Raw genomic sequence first — 16,536 nt, 5'->3', positions numbered from 1 at the left:
AGAGATGCGGAGGACAAAGTACGTGGGCAGGGGTGTGGAGCTTCCATGACCTCTCCGAGTGCATCACTGTCCTAGCACCTCTACGTACTCACCAACCTGGAAGCTCTCTGAACCCCATCCTTTTGGGTTTTTATGGAGGTTTCGTTACATAGGCATGATTGATGAAATCACTGGCCATTGGCAATTGATTCAACCTCTAGCCTCTCTCCCTTCCCCAGAGGTCAGGGGATGGGACTGAAAGTTTCAGCCTCTGATCACACGTCTGTTTCCCTGTCAACCAGCCATCAACCTTAGGGGCTTTCCAAAAATCACCACATTGACGTAAACTCATGTGTGGCTGAGAGGGGCTTGTTATGAATATCAATACACCTTATCGCTATTGTCACTTATGAGATTCCAAGGCTTTTAGAAGCTCTGAGTCAGGGGTGGGGACAAAGACCAAATATGTATTTTTTTTTAAGATTTTATTTATTTATCTGAGGGAGGAGGGGCAGAGGAAGGAGGAGAAGCAGACTCACCACTGAGCAAGCGGCCCAACGTGGGGCTCTATATCAGATCATGACCTGAGCAGAAGGCAGACGCTCAGCCGAACCACCCAGGTGCCCCTGAAATATGTATTTCTTATTATAAATCACAACATCACAGACATCTTCAAGGAGAAGTCGTGGAGTTGAGTGTGTCTGTGGGAGGGGCTGTCCAGGCAGAGCACACAGCCACGGGAAAGGCTTGAGGTGGGACAAAAAGAGTGTGGCTGAGGAGCAGCACGAGGCCCACATGGCTAGAAGCAGGAGAGGGTGGTTCACTAGTAAGAGATGGGGCACAGAGCTGGCCGGTGGGAAGGGAGGAGGAGGGACATGAGTTCCTGTGGGCCCTCTGATCCATGTGGACTTCCTGCTGAATGAAGCCAGTCAGGTTATCGAGCAGAAAGGAGATGCTATAAACCTAAAAAAATGCAAATAAAGTGTCAATGAAAATGTGAGGCATCACAAACTCTCACACGCCGCTGCAGCTGTATAAACAGGTTCATCCAGTCTGGAGGGAAGTGCCTTGAACACAGAGAAATTAAGTGTGGGCTCGCTCATCCTGTAGCATGCTTGCATGGGGACACAAAGAAATGTGTATGAGAAGGTACACCTTGGTAGCAAAGTGTATTAGTCAGGGAAGGAATTGGCTCACATGATTATGGAGGCTGAGAAGTCCCCAGATCTGCAGTCGATAAGCTAGAGAACCAGGAGAGTGGATGTAAGTTGTAGTCAGAGGGCAGGAGAAGATGGATGTTCTGACTCAAAGAGTCAGGTAGAAGTTCCCTCTTGTTCAGTCTTGTTCTATTCAGGTCTTCGGTGATGGCATGAGGCCCACCTATATCAGGGAGGACAACCTGCTTTATTCAGTCTACCCATACAAGTGTTATTCTCTTTAAAAAAAAAAAAAAAACCTCCCCTTACAGACATAGAATAATGTTTGACTAAATGTGACTGGTGGATACCCCATGATCTGGTCAAGCTGACACATAAAATTATCTATCAAATGAAGTATGGGTAGCAACACAGGTGCCCGACCCAAGGGGATTTGTAATTAAAGTGTAGCAAATGGAAAGCATAAAGTGTACTGCCAACCAGTTGAGAGCAATGAAATTGTCCCATATCACAATATGGATAAGATGGAAAACTGTAATTAGGAGTTAACAAGGTAAAAAACAAAACAAACTTGTTTTTACACTCTAGAGTGAGACCTAAAAAAATCCCACACCCCTGGCAAAAAAAAAACAAACCCCAAACAATGAACTCATTATGACAGTCAGTGAAAAGAGAAAGTTCCTTCCCCTAAAATAATGCTTTTGTCACCACAGATGGCATCTATTACTCCAACTCCTTACTTGGAATATGGATCATTAAAGGGAAATATGTGGACATTTATCTTGCCTTTCCTACAGAAACGGTATTTCAGGGTGACCAAACAGGCCTGAGTGAGGAGAAAAGCCTCTGCTTTACAGAGGATGCCAGCTAATAAATGTAGAAAAATCGTAATATAAAGTCACCATTGTGCAAACTTTAACTTTCTTATGTTTCACTAAGGAATTATGGTTCTGGAAGATACTGTCCTTTATTTAAGGTTTGTAATTGACTTTAAAATGTTTCAGGAAATTATATAAAAGAAAGCACCAAGCAAAAAAAAGGCAAAATGGTAATTGTTGAATGTAGGTGATGAGTGCATTAAATCATTCTCTGTACCCTTCTGAATAGTTGGCATTTTTTCGTATATGGAAATTAGAGAGAGCCACTGGGGCTCTTGGGAAGAAGAAATTCAGGGATTTAGGTTATCATTTCATGTGCAAATGTCACATCCGAATAGAAATTCTTGCTGACATATTTATCTTTACATTAAGCCTCAGAAAGATTGTTTCCTCAATCCAGTAAGACCACGGAAGTCACAGTTGTTTGAGAGGAATTCTGGGTCAGAAAATGGTGAAACTGGCCAGGCCCCTGGTGCTCTATAGTGGACTGGGGACTACAAGCCAGGGACCAGAAGCCTTAGGTTCCAACCCTGGGGCTTCTCATCTGGGCCTGCCTGTTCTTACTCTAAAGTGGGGATTTGCATCTATTCAACCCCATAAATCTAACTTAAAACCATGTGCAGTGCTCCAGCACGTGGTTAGGAGCCGCTAGGAAGAAGGACGTCCCTAAGGGGCTTCCCATTCAGTAGAAGAGATAGACAGGAAAGACAATAGAGAGACAGGTAAAGTTCACACACTTACAGGTGCTGATGAGGGCTACCGAGGCAAACAAAGCACCCAGCAAACACAAAGGGAAGGAATGATTTAGTCTGGGGTCTTGGAAGAGCAGCAGGTTTTCTTTTTTTAAGCGGTAGAGAAGAACCCCCCACCTCCCCGCCCGCCCGGGGCCACATCCTGAGCAACAACAAAGTGGTGTTTGGGTGAGACCAGATTAATGGGAGTGGCAGATGAGAATCCTGAAACCAGATTGTGGGAAACTTCCAAGCAGTTTCTTTTATGCTGGTGCCCAAACCAGCAAATGTTCGAGAGTCATGGAGGAAAGGAGGAAAACCTGAAAGGCTGGTGTTTTCAAAAGGTGATCCTGAACAAGTAAGGAGGACCAGCTGGAGAGGGGAGAGGACAGAGGCAAGGGTTATTAACCTTTTCTGTGCCATGGACTCCTGCTCAGGATAACGTTCCTAAGTGCTGCTATGGTCTGGTTGGTTGTGTCCCCCACAAATTCATATGTTGAATTCCTAACGCCCAGTGTAACGGTAATTAGGAAGCAAGGCCTCTGGGAGTTGCTTAGGTCAGGAGAGTGGAGCCCCCACGAATGGGATTAGTGCTCTTATAAAAGAGACCAGGCAGAGCTCCCTGCCCCTTCCACCACTTGAGGATGCAGCCCACAGAAGATGGCCTTCATCAGCACCTGACCTTGCCAGCCCCCTGATCTCAGACTTGCAGCCTCCAGAACTGTAATAAATAAATATCTGTTGTTTGTAAACTACCCAGCCTCTAGTATTTTGTTGGAACAGCCCAAACGCATTAATACAAGTGCAGAAAATAAAATACACAGGTTTACAAAGGAAATATTGTTGAAATCCTAACACCAAAATGTATTTAAAATCTGGTATGTAACATAGGTGCTTTCCTTATTAATATATTGAATAACAAGATCTAATAACTGTGAGGATTTCAAAGGAATGACGAGTGTAAATAATGTTCTGTGTCAGTTGTAATGTGATATAAAAACATCTGGAATTTCCATGGGTGACATAGCCATTGGTACTGCTATGCTTTGTTGTCTCATTCATAATCGAAAAGAATAATGAATTTTACTAAGAGGGTGGTGAAAATATCAACGTAATTGCTTTCCCAGCCAAGTTTAAGACCGCCTTGAATTCTATCCAAGGACCCCTTGGGGAGACCGGGTGAAGACTCCTGAGCTTGAGGCTGTCCTGTTTACCCTGAAACCAGAATCCGCATTGATGGGTATATTTCTGGGATCTTGCCAAAGTCAGGCGAGACTCCATTTTCTTTACAAAATCTGAGTTCATTAACTGATTCTTTCGGGTGAGACAGTTTGGAGTAGGGTATTAATGAAGGCTCTACGTACCTCCCCACAGGTGATTCATTAATTAAAGAGAGGAAATAGTACCTTTATAGTGGAGAGCTATCCCAGACATCTTCACGTTGACCACCACAGCAAGTGTCCAACAGTCAAACACTAATAATAGGACAAACTGAAATCACATTACTCTAGACCAAAATGTGGAACCAGAATAATCTCAAGGAAGCAATCAGATAAGCCCCAGTTGAGGGGCCCTCTACAAAACTAGGCATTTGTCCTCTTCAGAAATGTACATGGCATGACAAAGTGAGGTGGAGGAGCGCTTCCACATTATGGGAGATTAAAGAGATTTGACACTTAAATGTCTTGCTTAATCCACGACTGGAGCTAAGCTTGAAGACAAAGGTTTATAAAGGATATTATTTGGACAATTGGCAACATGTGAACATGAAAAATATATTAAACAATAATATTATATTAATTTTTTGGATTTGGCGATTTTTCTGAGATTATACAAGAGAATGTCTTTGTTCTTGGGAGATATACTCTTGGGGCACCTGGGTGGCTCAGTCGGTTGGGCGGCTGCCTACGGCTCAGGTCATGATCCCAGGGTCCTGGGACTGAGCCCCGCATCGGGCTCCCTGCTCAGCAGGAGCCTGCTTCTCCTTCTCCCTCTGCCTGCAGTTCCCCCTGCTTGTTTTCTCTCTCTCTAATAAATAAACAAAATATTTTTTTTAAAAAGAGATATACTCTGAATTGTTTAGGTGCAAAGGGTACACATTAGTCTTAATGATTCAGCAAAAATGTCTCTATATTAAACACACAGGTACAGACATATACATATATATATACATGTACATCTAGACACAAACATGTACATATATGGAGAGAGTGTTCATGAGCAAATGTGACAAAAATGTTAACAACTGGTGAATCTAGATGAAAGATATAAAGAAGATATATATGGGGGGGTGTGATTCAGGATAGTACCCAGCAGTTATATTTCTAGGTCAAAGGTAAATACTATGTACTTTTGTTAGATATTGCTCAATTCCCTTCATCAAGGGGATGTACCACTTTGTATTCCCACCAGTTACGTGTGAGTGCCCACTTCCTCACAACCTCGCCACAGAGTAGTTTGTCAAGATTTTGACTTTTTGGGGCACCTGGGTGGCTCAGTCGTTTAGCGTCTGCCTTCGGCTCAGGTCATGATCCCAGGGTCCTGGGATCGAGCTCCGCATCGGGCTCCCTGCTTGGCGGGAAGCCTGCTTCTCCCTCTCCCACTCCCCCTGCCTGTATTCCTTCTCTCGCTGTGTTGCTCTCTGTCAAATAAATAAAATCTTTAAAAAAAAAAAAAAAAGATTTTGAGTTTTTGTCCTGATGACAGGTGCATTGTGGCTTCAATCCATGTCTTGTGAAGCGCATAGAGCTTGCAGTTTTCTACCAGGTAAGTGGCTCCTAAGACCTTATTTCAAAGAAATGGCTTCCACTCAGGCTCCAGGTACTTATTCAACCCCAGCCCCTCCTTCCTCCCTGTCTAGACAGATACGGTTAGTCAGATTGTGGGAATGGGTCCTCATGGTCATTATCATCATTATCAAATTTGCCTAGACGAGAAAGGGCACTCAATACATTTGTGCCAGTGGTGCATTTGTATGGACCTGGACAACTTGCCCAGCCATTTTGCTTCCATCTCAATCCACATAACAGTCTCCTCCAGAGGGCACATAGACAATACCTTCCCCATTGAATGAGGAAAAGGAGGTTCAAGCATATGAAGTGGCTTATCCAGGCAGTAAGTGGAGAATCCAGGACTGGAGATCACATGTTCAGATTCCTAAGTGCCTACAAAGTTACAGAAGAGGTCCCAAGACTACCTCCCTTCTGACACCCATGGCAAGTCCAGGGATCCCCACAACTACCTTAAGTTCAAGAATTCACATGAAGGACTCTCAGAACTTGCTGAAACCTATTGTACTCACTGTTATGATTTATTACAGTGAATGGATACAGATTAAAATCAGCCAAGGGAAGAGACACATAGGGTGGGGCCCAGGAGAGTTCCATACATACACAAAGCCTCCAGCTGTCCTCTCCCAGCAAAGTCATGGACAGAAACAATGCACGGCAACATGCATGGAGTATTGCCAACCAGGAAAGTTTACTCAAGCCATGGTGTGCGGTTTTTATTGGGGCTTGATCTCCAGGATGTGGTCAGCTGCCCACATGGCTGACCTCAGTCTCCAGTCTATCCAAGAGCTGAGCTGATACTGCATGACCAAAGCCCTCACCACAAATCACATTGTTAGACTATCTGGCATGGCACAGAGCATCCAAGTAAACAAAATCACTCTTATCAGGCAGGACATTCTCAGGGTTTAGAGATCACCTCCTGGGGGTTGAGGGCAAAGACCAGAACTCTCTTTGGGCAAGGTTAAATCTTTATTATGCAATGCCCTTTCTTTGTGCTCCCTTATGACAAGTGGGGGTACCTGCTCACAGTCAGAGAAATGCTCAGCCTCTGCACCCGCACAACTGTGATGGAGAAAGCACACCTGGCTGAACAGCAGGACTGGAGAATGGAAACTGAGCAGAACAGAAGGGAGGAGTGGCACAGGAGAGCCCAGAAGTGAATTTAATGACGGCCCTCTGCAAGAAAAAGTACATTCGATTCCGGTGGTTGGGAATTTGCATCCCATACTTTTCTCTGCTCATCAAGGGTGGAAGAAAAATGCTAGTTTGAGCCCACTTGTCTCTGGGGTCAGGCCCAGCAGGCCTCAGTATCATTTTCTGATTGAGTGCATCCAGGACCCCTAGGTGGCATACATTTTCAGTTTAGGCAGCAAAAAAGAAAGAAGGAAAAAAAAAAGGAATCCAAAAGATTAACAAACCTCATTCTTCTATCAAATTACATTTCCTGGTAAGGTACTATTAACAATGAAAACTGGCTTGCAATTTGTGCAAAAGGTGTAAGTTCACCTCTTTATTGGCTTTTTAAATCTTAGCCGTGGGAATGTTGTTGACACTTGGAAAAATATTCTATTCCCAAATAGGACAAAGTTCAATAGAGATGAGGCCAAGCCTTACAACAGAGGGGAGAATGGGGAGGAGGGGCCGGCAGGGAGCTGGGAGTGCAGAGAAAAGTCTTGTTCACCTTCCCTTGGAGCTTTCTCTATGGGCACTGGCATGTCCTGAAGGAGCACAGGAGGCCTCTCCAGTTTCCCAAGCCCATCCCAGCTGTTTTCAGGATTTCCATTCTCTTCCAGCCTTCCTTGGACAGGAAGCCACAGCCATAGGCAACTGGTTTATTTCTTCATAACACAGACAAAAGCTTGGAAAGACCCAAACCCAACACCTGGGTTACCAAAGCCTCGGTGGGTGTTTATTTAGGGCACAAGACTAAAATGATGAGAAGCCTTGTCATTTATAATTCCTCCCCCCCCACCCCCTTCCTCTTTCCTGTCTCATTCCTGCGAAGGAACCAGAAGTTTCCTACCAGGGATACTTTACTTATTGATTAACAAATATTTACTGAGCATCTATTAATGCCAAGCATTGGTAGGAGCGATGATGGGCAGACACAAATGACAAAAATAAACAAACCAGAAAAATACCAGCAGGTGGCCATTGTTTACAGGGGGCTTGAGTAAACTTTCCTGGTTGGCAATACTCCATGCATGTTGCCGTGCATTGTTTCTGTCCATGACTTTGCTGGGAGAGGACAGCTGGAGGCTTTGTGTATGTATGGAACTCTCCTGGGCCCCACCCTATGTGTCTCTTCCCTTGGCTGATTTTAATCTATATCCATTCACTGTAGTAAATCATAACAGTGAGTACAATAGGTTTCAGCAAGTTCTAAGAGTCCTTCTTGTGAATTCTTGAACTTAAGGTGGTTGTGCAGATCCCTGGACTTGCCATGGGTGTCAGAAGGGAGGGTAGTCTTGGGACCTGTTGGGGTGGTTTTCCTGTGGTCAGAAGTGGTCTCTTTAAGAAGGTGACATTAAGGGGCGCCTGCCTGGCTCAGTTGGAAGAGCATGTAACTCTTGATCTTGGGGTTGTGAGTTCAGGCCCCACATTGGGTGTAGAGATTACTTAAACAAATTAAAAAAAAAAAAGGTGACATTGAAATAAAGACTTGAAAGACAAGAATGAGTCAGCAATGTTAAGAACTTCTGTGGGAAAGGGAGACAACACTGACTTGATAAAGAAGCCCTAACTCGCCCCAGAAAATATGGAATCAACTAAGGTGAACTGAACTGGCAGAGCGAAGTGGTAATGAGCAGGAACTCCGGCATCAGAGTGACAAAACTTTGAGTCCTGGGTGTGTGACCTTAGGCAAAAATTTAATGAGCTGGAGCCTCCGTTTCCTCATCTCTAAAAGGGGTAAATGAACCCTCCCACTGAGGAAGGCCAGGAGGGCTCAGTGCAATGGACTGGCACCCAGGACCCCACAGGGTGATGCACATCCACACATCAAGGGTCCTTGGGGTGGCCCAGGAGGAATGCTCAGTGGGATAAGCAGGGTTCCCTTTGGTGGCCCAAGCGTAGGGTTAGTAAAGGAGTAAGGAATGCCTTTACTGTCTGGTGGGCTCTTTTCCAGCAAACTCCTAGCAAAGCACAAAGGGCACTATCTCAAGCTGCTGGTTATATAACTGGTTACATAACTGCTTAAGGGGAAACATAACTCTATGGAAGGCTGCAATTTAACAGAATCATTTGTAATTGTTTTAAAATAAACCATTTCCCCATACCAACATGGAAACAGCCAGCATAACAGGCAATGCAGGTGGCTTGTGACCATCTATAATGTTCTGATTTCTAGGCGTTGTCAAGATAAACAGAAAGAAAAAGACGAGAGTAAGCCTATCTTTTTTTTTTTTTTTTTTTTTAGTAAATAGGTAGATATATTTTATTTGTCAAGAGTAAATGTCAATTTTATTTAGGGTTTTGGGACGCAATAGATCAGAATTCCAGTGCTGGCTGGGTAGCCTTGGGCAAGTTGCTTAACCCTTGCTACTCAAAGTGTGGTCCCCATGCCAGCAGTATAGGGATACCTGGGAGCTAGATGGGAATGTACAACTTCAGGCTCCACCCCAGATTTGCTGAATTAGAGCCTGTATTTACCAGATCTCCAGGTGATTTTATGCACTGAGAGCTGGGGAAGCATTCATTTTATTGCATATCTGAAACTAATATAACACTGTATTTTAACTAACTGGAATTATGATTATTATTATTGTTATATTTAAGTAAGCTCTATGCCCAACGTGGGGCTTGAACACACAACCCCAGGATCAAGAGTTGTAGGCTCTCCCTAATGACCCAACTCCTTAACTAAGTGGAATTAAATGAAAACTTAAAAAGCCAAAAAAAAAAAAAAAAGACTGGGGAAGCATTGATTTAATATCTCTGAACGTCACTCTCCTAAGAGAGGGGCTAAAGTGGCTTTTAAACAAATTAAATATAAATATAACCAGCTTTTTTTTATTTGCTAAGTCATTCTCACCCAGTTTATTCTTCCAAACAAGCTTTCAAATCCTTTGTCAGCACTCCACAAAAAAAAAAAAAAAAAAAAACACTGGAATTCTCATTAGAACTTCATTAAAAATATAAAATAATTTGAGAATTGATATCTTTATAATATTTGTTCTTCCTATCCAAGAACATGGGCTGTCTCTACATTTATTACGTCTTTTCATTTTTTATTCAAGTTAAATTAATATGCAGTGCTATATTAATTTCAGGTGTACAATATAATGATTCAACAATTCTATAATTAGTGCTCATCAAAATCAAAATATGTAACACCACAAATTTGCATGTCATCCTTGTGTAGGGGTCATACTAATCTTCTCTGTATAGTTCCAACTTTAGTATATGTGCTGCCAAAGCAAGCAATAAATATAACCAGCTTTTTAACAATTAAAAATTAAGCAGGGGGCTCCTGGCTGTTTCAGTTTTGGAGCATGTGACTCTTGATCTCAGGGTTATAAGTTTGAGCCCCATGTTGGGTGTAGAGATTACTTAATAAAATTTTTTTTAAAATTTATTTGAGAGAGAGAAAGAGCGCATGAGTGAGGGGGAGGGGCAGAGGGAGAGGGAGAAGCAGGCTCTTTGCTGAGCAGGGACCCCGACATGGGGCTCGATCCAAGGACCCCAAGATCATGACCTGAGCCAAAGGCAGATGCTTATCAGACTGAGCCACCCAGGTGCCCCAAAGTTAATAAAATCTTTAAAAAAAATTAAGCAGAACAGAAAATGAAATGAAAAACAAAGTCCGCCTCCACCCCCCCAACTCCTCCTCATCCCACAATACCCTATAACTCTTGCGCCACTAGCCACTCTCTGAACTTCCTACAGCTTGGCCTAGTATTGGCCCTTTCTCCTTTGCAGGCAGGCAACCCCCACACTCTAGGCATTATTTGTCTTGAGTTTGGGTGGCAGCAGTGGAAAAGCACCCTTCTTTCCTACAAGCCAACAAGCTCTTCAAAGAAATGCTCACTCTGATCCAGGCTGACAGATACCTCCCTTTCATCTACTGAGCCCACAGGAGGGCATGGTTTCAGGTCAAAAACTGGTCTAGCCACCTCCTAGCAAGTTATGAGGGGAGATCCCTACACCTCTCTTAAGAATGTTAGGGTCTTGGGGCGCCTGGGTGGCTCAGTTGTTTAAGCAGCTGCCTTCGGCTCAAGTCATGATCTCGGGGTCCTGGAATGGAGCCCTGCATCAGGTTCCCTGAGAAGCAAGGAGTCTGCTTCTCCCTCTGCCCCTTCCCCCTACTCGTGCTCTTGTTCTCTCAAAGAAATAAATAAAATCTTAAAAAAAAAAAAAAAAGAATGTTAGGGTCTTGTCACATGTCACTGCTATTCTTGGTTTGGGGCTTCAGCTGATATTCCCGGACAGGGTTCTGTTACAGTCTTCCAAATCTGGCAGTCCGTGGATTGACCCCAGAGACCTGATCTGTCTCAATGATCATTTCATGGTCAGCTCCTTCAGTATGAATGTGACATGACTGAAATAGGACTTCCCTTCATGTGGGCCATCCCAGCTGCTCTAAAGGGAATCAACCAGCATCTTGGGATTCCATGACTACTCAGATTCTGTCTTTCTCTAGTTTTAAGAGTCTGGGCATCTTGGTCCAACCTAAAATTTGAGGTTCTCACCCATCATCTCAATTAACGAACAATAAATATTATATACTCTGCTAATTTCTATGTAAAATGATTCTAGTAGCAATCCCAATGTGTGTGTGTGTGTTGGCGGTGGGTGCTACCCATGCTGTTCAACAGGTATCTGGACACCAGCTGGGTGTCCTACAGTTTGACTCAATTCTGACACTATGTACCCAGAGAGAGCAACAGATGCCACAGGTGAAGGCCTCAGTCCTCTAAGACTGTCTCCCCACCCCCCAACCTCAGAAGCCCGTCACATGCCCAGTTTATTACCTGGGCTTCTGACTGACCAGCTATAGACTGGAGGTTCCAATGACCCCCTCCTTGGGCTTGATTAATTTGTTAGAGCAGCTCACAGAATTTAAGAGGAACATGTTACTTACTGGATTTCTGGTTCATTATAAGAGGATATAACTCAGGAACAGCCAGGTGGAAGAGATGCACAGGGCAAAGCTTGGGGAAAGGGTGTGGAGCTTCCACGCCCTCTCCAGAGGCACCACTCTCCCCAAATCTCCACATGTTCACCAACCCACAAGCTCTTTAAACCAGCCCTTTTAGGTTTTTATGGATATATCATCGGATAGGCTTGACTGGTTAAACCACTGGCCACTGGTGATTGATCCAATCTCCAGGTCTTGCCCTTAATGTAGGTCAGGGAGGGCGCCTGGGTGGCTTAGTCGGTTAAATGGCTGCCTTCGGCTCAGGTCATGATCCCAGGGTCCTGGGATCGAGCCCCACGTCTGGATCCCTGCTTGGCGGAGAGCCTGCTTCTCCCTCTCCCTCTGCCTGCCACTCTGCCTGCTTGTGCTATCTATCGAATAAATAAATAAAAGTCTTAAAAAAAAAATATAGGTCAGGGATTTCCAGTTCTAACCCCCTAATCACATGGCTGGTTCTCAGGCAACCAGTTCCCATCCTCAGGTGCTTCCAAAAGTCACCTCATTAATGCTCTTACCACTGAGGGAATTCCAAGGGCTTAAGGAGCTCTGGGCCAGACATGGAAGAAGACCAAATATATATTTAATCACAGTATCACACTTGACACATACATCCTTTCCTTAGCAAAATGCAAAATTGAGGAACAAAAGCAGCTTGAATTTTCTTTTGATACCAAATTAATTTATTCATCAAATATTTATTAAGGGTTTACTCTGTGGCAATGCCATGCTGGCACTGGGGGAGAGAGATTTAATAATGAACAAGACAGCCAAAGTCAAAGTCAAAGAAAGACACCCCTATGAGATGGCTTTCAGTTATTTTTAATTCTAGAGGAAAAAACTCTCTGAGAACTGAGAAGTTTACCTCTGTCTAGTTGAAAGTAAATGGAGGCATATTAAACATTTTAAGACTTTCAGCAAAAATTGACTGGAATCAGACAGCATCCAATCTAACAGATAGGAGCCCTAAGGAGCTGTACAGAATGAAAGACTTCTAGTCAGAAGGGGGCAGGGAGAAGGAAGTTTGACTAGACAAAAAAGCAGGTTGGTTAATGCAAGGTTACTTTCCTTTAGGGGATGGCAGGGGGTCTATCAGGCGGAATACTTAACTAGTGCTGATTCCTGACTGACTGGTTTAAGACTCCCTTTCTGAGAGAGCCAAAACTGTAATTCAGGTAAGTCTCGGTTTGGTGATATGGGGCTTAACATAAGCACCCCAATTTTGGACTGGTTGCCTTGTTTTTAAGTCCCAACCAAAGGTGAATCTTATCTCTTACAAAAATTTGCTTAGTAGTATTTTAAAAGTTAAGCATTTTTAAAACAATAATAATTTTGGGAAAATTACTACAGTACATGAACATGGCAAAATCAAATGGCCCTAAAGGGGATATGGATAAAAGTCAGCCCCTCGGGTGCCTGGGTGGCTCAGTTGGTTAAGCGACTGCCTTCGGCTCAGGTCATGATCCTGGAGTCCCGGGATCAAGTCCCACATCAGGCTCCCTGCTCAGCAGGGAGTCTGCTTCTCCCTCTGACCCTCTTCCCTCTTGTGCTCTCTCTCATTCTCTCTCTCTCAAATGAATAAATAAAATCTTAAAAAAAAAAAAAGTCAGCCCCTCCCTCCTCTCCCAACCCCAGCTCCAGCTCCCTCCCCCAGGGATGGTAGGTGAAGTTTGGGCTTAATGCCCAGGTGGGGCCTCCTAGCCAACTCTCTTTCTTCCACAGACCGATCTGAGATCTTTGGACCAGAGGGTCTTGGCTTGCTGGACAAAGGGGGCAAGGGTGAGGACAAGTCCCCAGTCCCCGTGAGGCCTTGAGTTCTCACATCCAACCAGCTGTTTGGAGTAGAGATAGAAGTCACTCATTCTCAAATGCTTGATTGCCAGACACTGATCCAGACATTTGGAATATACCAGCCAGTAGAACAGACAAAAGTCTCTGCACTCATGAGCGCTTACTTTCTAACATGGGAAGACAGAGTGAAAAATAAACATGATAAGTAAATTATGGGAATTAGCCATCTCTCCTTGTTGGAGGTGGAGAGCAGGGGAGGGCTGGGAGGATGAGGGCCTGGTGTGAGAACCTGGGCAAAAACATCCCCCTTCGCACTACTCTAACTGAAAACTAAAGAGCTCTAAGTACCCTCCTTCCTTAATCTTCTACAGTGCAAGGGATCTGTGGCTACCACCGATGCCTCTAATATGAACAAGCGATCCCGAACAATGTTCTACTGCGCTTTCCTTCAACACCAAAATGAAACAGACCTCACAACACAGGGGTCCAGTGAGTCACCCATTTTTTGTCTCCAAGCAGTGCTCTGCACTGCCACTTCTGGACAAGGAGCTATCTCTGGTTTCCAGGAAGACTTCTTGTAGCCAGTGGGTTGGAGCGGAGGGAGAGGGACAAGCAGACTCCCCGATGAGCACAGAGCCAGAGGTGGGGCCTCAATGTGGGGACTCGACCCCAGGACCCTGAGATCATGACCTGAGCCAAAGTCCGACAGTTAACCAACTGAGCCACCTGGGCAACCCCCTACTTGAGCCATTTATTTATTTATTTATTTTTAATTTTTTTATTCAGTCGAGATACAGAGAGAGAAAGAGAGAGAGAGAGAGAGAGAGAAGGAGCAGAGGGAGAAGCAGGGGGAGGGGGAGAAGCAGACTCCCCGCTGAGCAGGGAGCCTGATGTGGGGCTCAATTCCAGGACCCTGGGATCATGACCTGAGCTGAAGGCAGACGCTTAACCATCTGAGCCACCCAGGCGCCCCTACCTGAGCCATTTTTAAGTACACAGTTGAGTGGTACCAAGTGAATTCATACTTGTGTAACCATAACCACCATCCATCTCCAGATCTTTTTTCATCTTGCAAAACTGAAACTCTGTACCCATTTAACAACAGCTCCCATTCCCCTGACCCCCGGCCCCTGGTACCTACCATTCTACTTTCTGTGTCTACAACTTGACTACTCTAGGTCCCTCATATAAGTGGAATCATACAGTATTTGTCCTTTTGTGTCTGGCCTATATCACTTCATGGTTCATTCATGTTGTAGCAAGTGTATGGATTTCCTTTCTTCCTTTTTAAGACTGAATAATATTCCACCGTAATCTATACGGTGTTGTGTTTACCCAATCATCTGTCCATGGAGACTTGGGTTGATTCCACCTCTTGGCTATTGCACATAAGGCTATTATAAACTTGGGTGTACAGAGAGCTGTTAAGGTCCTGCTTTCAATTCCTTTGTGTATATGCCTGGAAGTGGAGTTGCCCTCCTTGCTTTTCTTAATTACAGACTAAATGACTCTGTTGCAAGAGAAAGTCAGAATGGACAGGTAGTCTGCTGGATGTTTAGCACCAGTTTGATAACCCAGCTGAAGCCCTCTCATTTAAGGAGAGAGGGATTTTTGCCTTCTCACAGATTCACAGAAAGTCCCACTCACTGACATACTTTCAAACGTACCTTGTTTCTGGTGTAACTGTTTACGCTCTGCGTGTGTGTGTCCAGAAACTGCACCCAGCCCAGATCCATAATCTTATTAGGGGCTTTGCATAACCACATCACAGCTGCATCAAACAATTTCAACACTGAGAAGCTAATACCCCTTCACTGGAGATACATTCTTTCACACAATCTCTTACCTTAGGTTTATGTAAAAGATCAAGTTCCATTCAAGTGACAGAAAAAGAAAGGATGGTGACCTAAAAAAATAAGCACTTAAAGTGTCTGAAATGGAGTAAATAAAATGCAGACCAGCTGCTCAAAGGGGTATAGGAAACACCTAGCAATTCACAGACTTATGGAGACAATTGAACACAGGAAGGTGTGTGCTCATTTGCGTGAATAATCAAAGAAATGGAAATTAAAAATGAGATTTTATTTTTAAGCTCTCAGACTGGTAGATAAAGAGACTGGTCCTATGAAGGTCTGGTGAGGATGCAGGGAAACAAACGCTGAGGGTGGGAATGAAAATAAGTGCAACCTTTTTTTTTTTTTTTAAAGATTTATTTATGGGGATGCCTGGGTGGCTCAGTTGGTGAAGCAACTGTCTTCAGCTCAGGTCATGATCTCAGGGTCCTGGGGTTGAGCCCCGAGTTAGGCTCCCTGCTCAGCGGGGAGTCTGCTTTGCCCTCTCCTTTTGCCCCTCCCCCTGCTTATATGTTTCTCTCTCACAAATAAAATAAATAAAAAATCTTTTAAAAATTACTTTTAAAATGATTTATTTATTTGAGACAGAGAGTGTGGGAACAGGTGGAGGGACAGAGGGAGAGGGAAAAAGAGAGTCCCAAGCAGACTCCCCACTGACTGTGGAGCCAGACGAGGGGCTCAATCTCACGACCCTGAGATCATGACCTGAGCTGAAATCAAGAGTTGGCTGCTGAACTGACTGAGCCACCCAGGCACCCCAACGCAACCTTTTGCAAGTACAATTTGGCAAAAACCTATGAATCAGCATGTACACTTGTAGGAATTCGTATCTCAGAGACATTTTGCAAGTTCACGAGAATATGAATGCAAGTCCATAAGAAAATACGCAGCATCTGTTCTAACAGCAAATCATGGGAAATATCCATAAGTCCACCCATAGGTGTAATCCCCAAAAAGATAAGGTAAGTCCAAACCCTTAGTACCTGTGAACATGACCTTACTTGGAAATAGGGTCTTTGCTGAGGTAATTAGTTAAGATGGTATCATACTGGATTAGAGTGGGCCCTAAATCCAGTGACTGGTATCCTTATAAGAAGAGAGGACACACAGACATACACACAGGGAAGAAAGCCATGTGACCACACAGGCAGAGATTGGAGGGGTGTGGCCACAAGCCAAGAAATGCCTGAAGCCACCAGGAGATGGAAGAGGCAAGGAA

General features: G+C 44.2%; 1 long non-coding RNA gene and 1 pseudogene across 1 annotated transcript in view; both read right to left on the bottom strand.

Moving 5' to 3' along the window:
• Positions 1–459: 459 nt before the first annotated feature.
• Positions 460–16,536, bottom strand: part of LOC112820682 (uncharacterized) — a 30,975-nt gene continuing 14,898 nt past the window's right edge. Inside the window, exon 3 of the long non-coding RNA XR_003207224.2 lies at positions 460–942. This is a non-coding gene — a long non-coding RNA (uncharacterized lncRNA). The remainder of the gene's footprint in view (positions 943–16,536) is intronic.
• LOC112834369 (U6 spliceosomal RNA) lies at positions 9,858–9,958 on the bottom strand (annotated as a pseudogene).

The sequence above is a fragment of the Callorhinus ursinus genome, unplaced genomic scaffold (genome assembly GCF_003265705.2).
Source record: "Callorhinus ursinus isolate GAN/ISIS: 27379988/994484 unplaced genomic scaffold, GSC_fseal_2.0 scaffold1, whole genome shotgun sequence".
Classification (NCBI taxonomy): domain Eukaryota; kingdom Metazoa; phylum Chordata; class Mammalia; order Carnivora; family Otariidae; genus Callorhinus; species Callorhinus ursinus.
Note: the sequence above shows the minus strand (reverse complement) of the source record. Positions and strands in the feature narration are given on the sequence as shown.